This window comes from Podarcis pityusensis, assembly GCF_964106645.2.
Source record: "Podarcis pityusensis genome assembly, chromosome: 7".
Taxonomy (NCBI): Eukaryota; Metazoa; Chordata; class Lepidosauria; order Squamata; family Lacertidae; genus Podarcis; species Podarcis pityusensis.
In genome coordinates, this window is record NC_138031.1 from 13,929,057 (window position 1) to 13,939,030 (window position 9,974).

The following is a 9,974-nucleotide window of genomic DNA, read 5'->3' on the forward strand; positions in this document are numbered from 1 at the left end:
ATAGTACCTCAGGTTGAGAACTTTGCTTCAGGATGAGAACAGAAATCGTGCTCCGGCGGCCCAGCGGCAGCGGAAGGCCCCATTAGCTAAAGTGGTGCTTCAGGTTAAGAACAGTTTCAGGTTAATTACGGACCTCCAGAACGAATTAAGTACTTAACCCGAGGTACCACTGTATGCATAAGAAAATAAATAAGGGGTGCTCTCTACTGTAGTAAAGAGATATAATATGCATGGGTTTAAAGAAGGCATTGCAGAGAGCAAGGGGCATGTGGGCTAATCTGCAAAATCTGCTCCCCTTTGTCACTTCCCATAGAACCCTTTATATGAACTACAAAAATATTTTTTTCCTTTTCATGGGCAGTAATAGATTCCACTTTAAAGTGGTTAGATCTCACTGGAGAGCAATTTCTTTTTGCTAATTTGCTCTAATAAAAGCATAAAGGCAATTGATCTTTCTTTCTTTTAATTGTCTGCCTTGTAGAAATCAAAAGCTTTTTCTTTTATTTTAAAAAAGGGCACTTTCATATTTCCCCGCTGGGCTTATCAAGGAAATGTTGTATTCCATTAATAACCCTGGTAGAGGCGAGGGGGGGGGGTGTTCCGGAACTCGGGGAGGCTATAATTATGTCATGTACGAGGGAATCCTGTGATACTGTAGCAGCTTTTAAAGAATCCCCTCTCTGAAGCATAGGCCTTTGTAAAAAGGTAGAGCCCCAGCAGCCTCGCTCCGCCACAGGGTGCTTCCAGACATGAGCATCAACAAAAAAGGCCATTTTCTTTTTGCTAATGTGGTGCTTGCTATGCAAGCGCTACTTTCCTGCTGATGGAGCCATATGTGGTTACCACCCACACAAAGGAGTTTCTTTCAGAGGGAGAACGGAACTGGAGAAACACCATCTCACCCATTTCATTCATTGCCGTTGCCGCCAAGATAGCTCAGTCAATAGAACATGAGACTCTTAATCTCTTGGTTGTGAGTTCGAGCCCCACGTTGGGTGAAAGATTGCAGGGGGTTGGACTGGATGATCCTTGGGACCCCTTCCAGCCCTATAAATTCTATGGTGCTAAGAGACCTTCAGCTGGCCACCGTCCCCTCTGCAGAGCACCGAGTGGGGGTTGGGAATGCCCCTACCACTGAATGTAAACCCCACAAGATTTGCAATGGGGAATATAATTGTTTCTGATGGAGAGAAGCCAGATTTCTTAGGGGTGCTGTCTGAGGTTTTGTGCTTATTATGCGATCAGGGCAGCGGCAATCCCATTTCCAATATAATTTGCACCTGCAAAAGTTTTGGGGTAGTCGCACTGCTTCGATTCCAGTCAGCGCATGTCCCACATCCTCCTTTTATTTGTGAACTGTATAGATGTTTATTCCCGAGCCATCAGTTTCTGCTTCTTCAGTTTCTTTTGAGATATCTTTTTCTTTTGAGCAATTTCGTCTTCTGGCTTAGGGACAATTTGCTCCTTCTCTGTGAGGATCATCTCAATGTGGCAAGGAGAACTCATGTAGGGGTTAATGCAACCATGAGCCCTGTAGGTCCGCCTGCGCATTTTGGGAGCTTTGTTAACCTGAATGTGCTCAATTACCAGAGAGTCTACATCCAGACCCTTGAGCTCAGCATTGCTCTCAGCATTTTTAAGCATGTGCAGAAGGAACTCAGCACTCTTTTTTGGCCAACGCCCCTGTGTCCAGCCCCACTGCTTGGCCTGGGCACATCTGCCAACGCCACCATTGTAACGACAGAAAGGAACACACTACTTCTTTAGGGTCACATTCTTCAAGTACTTGGTAGCTTTCCAGATGTGCATACCCTTGATAGCCTGGGCAGTCTCACGTGTGTTCTTAAAGTGAACACGAAGGTTGGATCCCCTTGACTTGCATGATTTTGTGGGGTTCTCTGGATCAAGTGAGTAGCGGGCCATTTTCAGAGCTTACCTTACAGCCACCATCCTGGTACTTTCTAACCCACAAATGTTCTGTTCCACTTTTGTTGTGCCGCTGCCCTTCTAGAGAGCAATTATGTGGTTGCCTTGGGGAAGAAGGAAGGTTGCTGCCTGGAGAGACTAGTATACTGTATAGTCTTAAGAAGTGCTTCCATCTTCCTTGTTCGTAGGTAACAAATACATAAATAAGCAAGGTTTGCAGAAGGACCAAAATGTGTGACATTTTGGACGATGGGCTTCCCGTTGTTGACCTCTTCTGAATCAAATGAGTTTCATTCAAGTAGCTATGCAGAGAGCATCATGTTGCAGCCGAAATGTAGGCTGCAGACATTTCACATTGACTAACTACTTCCCTTGGGTGGTTGGGTTCTGTGTGGGATTTACTCATCCAACACCCACAGCAAACAGTGAGTAACAGGCGATGAGTAATCTGTATGTACACTTTTCCTTTGCTGTGCTAGGCTGGAATTTCAAGATATTTCTGAGAATTAGCTTAAGTTATACCCAAGAACCCACGCAAGAAGAAGTGTGCAATTTGGGCATTGGGGAACTTGATGGTAGGTAACATCATCTGTGTGAACGAAGCTCAAGGCCGGCCCAAGAGATTTTGCCACTTGAGGCAAAGGATCAGATGACATTCTTCCAACAAGGAGGATAAGCCCTGACAGTGCCAAGGAGTATCTGGCCAGAAGGGAGACCCAGCAGCTTTTGTGTGAAAAGCCCTCCTCACTATTGGACCTCAAAGCCTATTGGCTATTCAGAGCTGCAGCTACGGGGGTGGGGGGGTTTGCTCGGGTTTTTGCCCCAGTTGAAGCCTCCAAAGGGGCGCCGTCGAGGCTCCCAGCCTCTGCATGTGTGTACAGTGGTACCTCAGGTTAAGAACTTAATTCGTTCCAGAGGTCCGTTCTTAACCTGAAACTGTTCTTAACCTGAGGTACCACTTTAGCTAATGGGGGCCTCTCGCTACTGCTGCCGCGTCACCGCCATGCAATTTCTGTTCTCATCCTGAAGCAAAGTTCTTAACCCGAGGTACTATTTCTGGGTTAGTGGAGTCTGTAACCTGAAGCATCTGTAACCTGAAGCGTCTGTAACCCGAGGTACCATTGTATAATAATAATTTATTATTTATACCCCGCCCATCTGGCTGGGTTCCCCCAGCTACTCTGGGCAGCTCCCAATAGAATATTAAAAACATAATAAAACATCAAACATTAAAAGCCTCCCTAAACTGGGCTGCCTTCAGATGTCTTCTAAAAGTCAGATAGTTGTTTATCTCCTTGACATCTGATGGGAGGACATTCCACAGGGCAGGCACCACTATCGAGAAGGCCCTCAGCTTGGTTCCCTGTAACCTCACTTCTTGCAGGGAGGGAACCACCAGAAGGCCCTTGGAGCTGGACCTCAGGGCTGAACGATGGGGGTGGAGACGCTCCTTCAGGTATACTGGGCTGAGGCATTATATGAACGGAAGTGGGTGCCAAACAGGGTCTTTGACCCTGGTGAAATAAAGCATACTTTCGCCCTAACTATCCCTTAAGGCTATTAGCACAGAGAGGATAATTTCCCTAAAAGACAGGGATTCAGAAGGAGGAGAGAATGAGATGGCAGGGATCTAGGGATCCAATGATGAAAAAGGAGAGCAGAACACAATCCCTAGGAACCAGGCCTTGCAGGGAGACAGAGCCCACCTATAAAGCAGGATGAATCACCCCACCCACCCTACAATTTCTGGGAGCAGTGGAATGCCCCCCTTTGACCAAGTTTGGAAGGGTGGGGTGCTTCGGTGTGCGGTCTTGCCACTCATTTTCTCTGCCCCTGGGATGGAGGAGACGAGCATCAGGGCCTTGCAGAATGCTCCCCCTCTCACTGAGTTGCTGGCAGAGGAAGTGGTGGGGTGCAGTGGGGAGAGGGCAAGAGCTGGGGAGTGGAACATTCCTGTATCACTGTGGCGTTTGCCATCCTATGTGTGTGACATCATACTGGGTTCATAGGGAAAGGGTTAACTAATTGTAAAATGACTAACCATAGGAACCCAGGGGGCAGAGTTAACGGTGTACAGTGGTACCTCAGGTTACAGACGCTTCAGGTTACAGACTCCACTAACCCAGAAATAGTACCTCGGGTTAAGAACTTTGCTTCAGGATGAGAAGAGAAATCGTGTGGCGGCAGTGGGAGGCCCCTTTAGCTAAAGTGGTGCTTCAGGTTAAGAACGGATCTCTGGAACGAATTAAGTTCTTAACCCGAGGTACCACTGTATAAGGTTTAAGCACAGAGATCTTTTTAGTAGAGAGTTAGAGTTGTTGAGGAGACAGTCTGGAGTTAGAAGAGACAGATAAGAAAAGTCTGTGGGTTGGGCTAGTCTGGTGGGAGAGAGTGAGAGAATTTGTTAAGAGGAGTCAGTCAAGCAGTTGAGATAATCAGTCAACGTTATGATACTGACAGGAATATTATCTGAGAAACCATAAACTTGTTAATGTTTGTAAAAGAAACTTGTTTTTTGGTTCACTTTTAACAACTGACTGGACTCAGTGTTTTACCAGAGAGTAACTGGTTGGTCGCAGTGGGGAAGTGAGCACGGTGGTGGCACAGGGATCAATAGACCGTTAAACGTCCGGGGACCCTGTGTGATCGCCACAATCACTTTAGGTGGCAAAACAGGACAGGCCTCCCCTGCAGGGAGAACATCACCGAGTCCTTCCCCGCAATGCAATGAGTGACAGGAGCGAGCCAGCAGTAAATCGCACTGAGCAAGTTGGAGTTAACTCTTTGTTAGCAAGAACCTGATCTGCACAGGAGTGTCAGGCCTAATGGGCACAGCAACTCATCTCTGGCAGGTCTTGCTCCCATGGAGCAGTTGCTGAGGCTGAAGGTCCCTGCCTCCTCCCAGCTGCCTAAATCCCCTCCTCTCCAAGGTTTTCTCCAAGCAGTTGGAGACTGTGCCTGTGCTTTCCTCCACCCTTTTCATGCCTCTTCTGGTTCTGGGAGACCAGGGGGTGTCTTCATCCCACCAGTCCATGACAATGAGCAGCTGGTCGCTCTGCATGGTCTCCTGCTGGGCAGAGTTATCAGATGCTGCAGACTGGGGTGTGGGGGAGCAGATCAGAGGTTCCCTACCTCTGCACTGTGGTGTCAAGAATTCTCGCTGGGATGGTGTGATGTTAACATATGAGAGTGCTGGAAGTGAAATAGTTAAACAGCTTACCCAATCAGAACCCAGGGGGTGGAGTCAGAGGGACTATAAAACCAGCTCTGGTAATGGCGAAGGGGGGAGTTCATTGGGAGTTGGGTGGTTGGTTGAAGTGGGAGTGAATTGGGATAGAGTCTGTGGTTAGGTTGAGTTAGTGTAGCGAAATAAGCTGAGTCAGGAACAGTTAGGAGCTAGGACGACAAGTACAGTGGTACCTCGGGTTACATACGCTTCAGGTTACATACTTCAGGTTACAGACTCCGCTAACCCAGAAATATTACCTCAGGTAAAGAACTTTGCTTCAGGATGAGAACAGAAATCGTGCTCCAGCGGTGCAGCAACAGCGGGAGGCCCCATAAGCTAAAGTGGTGCTTCAGGTTAAGAACAGTTTCAGGTTAAGAACGGACCTCTGGAACGAATTAAGTACTTAACCCGAGGTACCACTGTAAATATCTGAGAGGTGGTTTAGTGAGTGAGAGCAGGTATCGGAAGTTATAGGTCTGGATAGGCATCCCATGACTGTAATTGACCGATACCGTTTATGAAACCACACGCTTGTTAAACTGCAATAAATAATCAGAAGTTTATGTTCCGATTTAACCCTGATTGGACTCAGTATTGTACCAGGTAGGGCCTGGGTGGTGGCAGCGAGAAATAAAGTGGTGGCACAGGGATCAATAGACGGTGAGACGTCCGGGGACCCTGTCTGATCGCCACAGGAAAGGACCCACAGCTCGTCATTTCCCCAGTGCTTATCCCTGATTTGTTCCTATCCATTCACTGGAGAATCACTGGGAGGGAGTCGTCTGACCCATTGCAGCAAGTAATGACCCATTGCGTAGCTGACTGTCAATGCAGCTTCCTCCCTCACACCCAGATGGAAGAGGCAGCCTTTCTTCCCCCCATTTATTTGTGGGATGTGTTAAATTGGTACATTGGCTTCTTTACAAAAGCTAATTAATGGAGTCGCATAATGGCACCCATTGACCGCCTGGAGCTACAGCACAGCTTCTGTTTGGTTCCTGGCCCGGATTCTGCAATGTGCACGTCTGCCTACGTTATTTGCCTCCTGGAAGGGCGGATCTATTCCCCTTTGGCAGCTCTTCTGCACTACAGCAGGTGTCCCCCAAAGCTTTTTAATTCTGAAGCCGTGCCTTCTGCAGAAACCAGCATTCGTTATATTAAGACTCAAGGCTTAGGTTTATGCTCAACTCCAGTAAGGAGGCTAATATTGGCTCCTTTCATAGCTCTCAGGTGTTCCTTTATCTCTGCAAGTGACGCTGTGTAGAGGTGGGGCCAGCATGCCCACTCCGTGCCCATCTACTGCAAACCCTGTTGCCCACCTGAAATCGAGGGGTGACTGTCTTCAGCAGTGTGCAATGCACCCTGATATTCCAGGGTTCAAAATCCTGTGGGGAGCCAACAGGAGTGGGTCACCCTCTAACGCCCGGAGGGCAGGGGTCAGGGTAGGAGATGAGAATGCTTGTTTTTGTTTCCTTACCATGCAGACAGTGCTGGATTTACATATAAGCTAAACAAGCTATAGCTTAGGGCCCCACTCTCTTGGGGGCCCCCAAAAAATCTAAAGGAAAAAACCTGTATGTACATTTCCAAAATATAAGATAAAAAACAAATAAAATAAAACCTACATACAGTTAGAGCTTAATAATTATTTCACTATTAATATACTTCTCCTTAATTGTATTTCACTATTAATATACTTCTTCTTAATTGTATTTCACTATTAATATACTTCTTCTTAATTGTATTTTAGTTCAACAATTACTTTGATATAATACGTATTTTGTTATGTGCAAATGGCTTTAGATACCTATTAGGAACATAAATTACCATATAGCATATATTCAGCACAAGAAACAGCGACAATTTGTTGTTGACAGAGGACAGCTGGACATATAAAGGGCCCCATTACCTTCAGTAGCTTAGGGCATGCATTGGCAAACTCGGCCCTCCAGATGTTTTGGGACTACAAGTCCCATCATCCCTGACCACTGGTCCTGTTAGCTAGGGATGATGGGAGTTGTAGTCCCAAAACATCCGGAGGGCTGGGTTTGCCTATGCCTGGCTTAGGGCCTCATCAAACCTAAATCTGGCCCTATGTGCATGGTTAAAAACTACAAGAAAAAAAGATTCCAGCTAAACCTCAGGAACAACTTTCTGACGGTAAGAACCCGTTGGACAGTGGAACAGGCTTCCTCAGGGTGGGGCCACATTTATGGGAGTTTTTAAAGCAGAGGTTGGATAGCAATCTGTCCTGTACGATGTAGCCCACTGCAAGGGTTCGGACTAAATGACCCGCAAGGTCCCTTCCAACTCTACAATTCTATGATTGTGTGGTTAATTGCAGGGAAAAAGGAATGCCCCCAAAATATTTGGTATTTTCACCCCCTAAGGCAGAGGTAGGGACGCGGGTGGCGCTGTGGGTTAAACCACAGAGCCTAGGACTTGCCGATCAGAAGGTTGGCGGTTCGAATCCCCACGATGGGTTGAGCTCCCGTTGCTCGGTCCCTGCTCCTGCCAACCTAGCAGTTTGAAAGCACATCAAAGTGCAGGTAGATAAACGGGTACCGCTCCAGCGGGAAGGTAAACGGCGTTTCTGTGCGCTGCTCTGGTTCGCCAGAAGCGGCTTAGTCATGCTGGCCACATGACCCGGAAGCTGTGTGCCGGCTCCCTCGGCTAATAAAGCAAGATGAGCGCCACAACCCCAGAGTCATCCGTGACTGGACCTAACCGTCAGGGGTCCCTTTACCTTTACGTTTACCTTTACCTTTAAGGCAGAGGTAGGAAACCAGATTTTTTTTAACCTAAGGGCCCAATTCTGGAGAAGGGTACATTCAGTGCCACAGCTGTCAACGTTTCCCTTTTTTAAAGGGAAATTCCTTTATTCCGAATAGGATTCCTCGCAAGAAAAGGGAAAAGTTGACAGCTACGTTCAGTGCTATTTTTCTAGAATTAGAATAGCAATGGCACCCACCTGAGAGGTGCTGGAGCTGAGGTCCAGCTGGGGGGGGGGGGAAGCCCTGGGGACATTCTGATGGTGAGTGGGGCTAGAGGCAAAAATGGATGGAGTAAGGAAAGCGACTCTCCCCTTTGCCTAGGAAGCTATATTCAAAAATTCACATGAAAGCCAGCAGTTTCTACATGCAAATGTCTCTCCACCTAGGCAAGTGAGCAAGAGGCCACAAAGAGAGTCCTATTTGGCCCTCAGGTCTGTGGTTCTCCTTTCCTGCCCTAAATCATGACAATAAAGGAGAGAGGTGGTACCTACCGAAAAAAATGCAGAATTCCCAGGTGTTTAGGATTAATTCCCCATGCAAACACATAGGCACACTTCTGACACCACCCCGTGCTTTATATCAGTATCATTTTGTGGTGAGCGATAGCATGAGGATAAAAGGACGGCACTGCTTTCCGTTAACACTATAAAGCAATTAAACAGTAGTTTGGAGGTTGATTTACAGTGTTGCTGTAAATTAAAAAATGGATAGATTAAAATAAACACCATGGTATCACAATGCAGCTGACGTTACAAGACTAGGAAATGAAGAGAACAGCATTATCTCAACTTCGCAACACAGACAAATTACTGTCCTGACAATTATCTGGCAGCTTGGTGATTACAGGAAAATAAAGATACGGAATTAAGTCTTCCGATCTGTACATCGGTAATAGCATCGCAAACCATCATTCAGTGGTAGAGAACACACTTTGCATGCAAAGGGACTCAGCGATGATCCCCAGCATCGGTGTGGCAATGTTCAACTAGGGTATAGAAACAAACAAATCCCTGTGTTGCAAAATATGACTCAGCAATATCAAAAGCAACACGATGGCCAGAAACAAATACAGTATAGAAAACTTTGTGGAGTAATGCAAAACTGTCCAAACCCTCAGTCTCTGTTCAGACCTCATGGCAAGGGAAGGAAAATTTTCCTGCAGTGCCAATGGCTTTCAGTGGCCCTCTATTGTTCCTTAATGGCCCTCACTTGGCTGGGTTGTTTTGCATAGGCTAGTTCAGGAATTCCTCTGCAGCTTGTATTTCTTCCTTCACATTCCAAATTATCAAAATTTCTAGGGTGGGGGGGGTCCACACCCCAAATCTATAACAATATTGAAAGCTGTGGTGCTAACTGTGTTGAATAAAAAATGGGCACACAGTTAAAGCAATCCGATTAGCAATTAACGCCTTGCCACAGGGCTGCTCCACATCACAATTCGATGAAAAAGTCAAATTTTTAAATCTCTTATTAACCAGGCAATCTATTAAACGCCAGAGGTGATATTTAGGAAAGAGCAGAAGTAATTGCTCCGCCTGGGTTCAGACCAGATCCCTTGTCAAGAGCATCAGTATACAGCCACCAGCCGATGACCAGCCTTACCTACTGAAGATTTCCTTGATAAAAACATTAAACGGAACTGTGTGCAAACTGAGTACATTTAGCCAAAGGCACAACTCTCTTTGTGATGAGGGGTGGTGGGGACACAACAAAAAAGAGGGCGAAAATGTTACTATGTTTTATTTATTCTGAAAAGAAGATAAGCACAGCAAATATGGTTTTGAAATACATCACTTTTATTGCTGGGCAGTTTAGGGGTGTTTACTCAGAAGGTCCATTGAGTTCAATCAGAATTTTGCCTAAATGCAGTGCTTTTTTTCTTTAAAAAATGTTTAGGGGTACTCTCATCTTCCTACCCATGTTGAAATACAGTGGTACCTTGAGTTAAGAACTTAATTCGTTCTGGAGGTCTTCACCTGAAACCATTCTTAACCTGAGGTACCACTTTAGCTAATGGGGCCTCCCGCTGCCGTCACGCCACCACC

General features: G+C 46.4%; 1 pseudogene across 1 annotated transcript; it reads right to left on the reverse strand.

Moving 5' to 3' along the window:
* Positions 1-1,343: 1,343 nt before the first annotated feature.
* Positions 1,344-1,943, reverse strand: LOC308481129 (large ribosomal subunit protein uL22 pseudogene; annotated as a pseudogene). Its single transcript has one exon. The product of its transcript is annotated as a large ribosomal subunit protein uL22 pseudogene (transcript).
* Positions 1,944-9,974: the final 8,031 nt, after the last annotated feature.